Source organism: Helianthus annuus, chromosome 10, assembly GCF_002127325.2.
Source record: "Helianthus annuus cultivar XRQ/B chromosome 10, HanXRQr2.0-SUNRISE, whole genome shotgun sequence".
Classification (NCBI taxonomy): Eukaryota; Viridiplantae; Streptophyta; class Magnoliopsida; order Asterales; family Asteraceae; genus Helianthus; species Helianthus annuus.
In genome coordinates, this window is record NC_035442.2 from 116,169,609 (window position 1) to 116,171,191 (window position 1,583).

Sequence of the window (1,583 nt, forward strand, 5' to 3'; positions counted from 1 at the left end):
TTACTTCTCAGCCATCAGAGGCCCCAGACATTCAACATATGGGTGGATTAAGAGGAGTGCATTTCGGTCCAGCAGTAGTGACTCAGGCATCAGGATCATATTTCCAACTGGCAGGATCCTATACTCAGCATATGGGATCCTTCATGAACTCAGGATCCTCCTTCGTTCCAGGATTATCCCAGGTTCAAGGATCCTCCTTCGTTCCGGGATCATCCCAGGTTCAAGGATCCTCCTTCGTTCCAGGATCATCCCATGTTCAGGGATCCCTTCAGATACCAGGATCCTTGAAGAATTTGTAAACAGGAAGTTCAGATGTCCATCAAGGAGATTTTATTCCGATGCAGACCATTGCTTCCACTGGTCCCTCCATCATCCCAGAATCCCAGCAATATGGATTCACATCCAATGTTCCTAACTTGAACCCGATGGGAGGTAACACTTTTAATAATTCTCATACCACTAACCATGGATTCATGCAGGATACAGGTATCAACCATGCTATGGCCAGAGAACTGCAGAAACTGAAGGATATGATATCAAGTGTTCCAGGGGTAGTCAAACCTATCCCGGAAATTGCAGATGGAAGCCATAAGGTATCTCGTTTTGCACCACCAATTTGTGATGCTGAGATACCCAAAAGATTCCATATCCCTACTATGAAGCTGTATGATGGTACGACGGATCCTGAGGAACACATAGCACAATAAAGGGAGAGGATGGAGATCAATCCAATTCCATAAAGGTTAAAGGAAGCATGCCTGTGCAAGGGATTTGGATCCACTCTTACTGGATCAGCTCTTAAGTGGCTGCTAAGTCTTCCCCCTTACTGTATTACTTCGTTTGCTAATTTAGTTAACTTATTTAATAATCAATTTTCTTGTAGTAGAAAATTTGAACGATTGACTAGCGATTTATATAGGATAACTCAGGGTCATAATGAATCATTAAGGGATTATATAACCAAATTTAGTAAAGAATGACATTCCTAACTTGGATGTGGCCACAGCTGTTGAGGCCTTCAAGATGGGATTGCTTAAGGATTCGTTGTTCGATGATGATCTTGTTATGACACCATGCAGGAACCTAGACGAAGTAAGAACTCGGGCACTCAGGTTCATCCGGCTAGAGGATGACAAGAGGATCCAGGAGAGACAAATAGGATCCTCAAAACAAGAAAAGCAAGGATCCTCTTTCAAAAGCAACAAATTCAAATCCTATAACAGAACTGACAACCAGAATGTGCATGCTGTTGACCAAGAAGAGGATGATGAAGATTATCCTCCGATTTCTGAATACTGTTTTTCCGTTGATAACCATGAACTAATCCTTGCAATGCAGAATCTAGGAGAAAAGGCCAGATGGCCTAGAAAAAATGACAAACCAGCCGCAGCTAAAGATAAATCAAAGTGGTGTGCATACCATGAGGATTTTGGGCATTTGACAGAGGAATGCATCGCATTACGAAAGGAAATTGGATATCTGCTGAGCAAGGGGCATTTGAAAGAATTGTTGGGAAGAAAAAAGCAAAGGACTCAGGATCCTGAAAGGATCCCTGAGAAAGCTCCAGCTCCTCCGGTAGATGC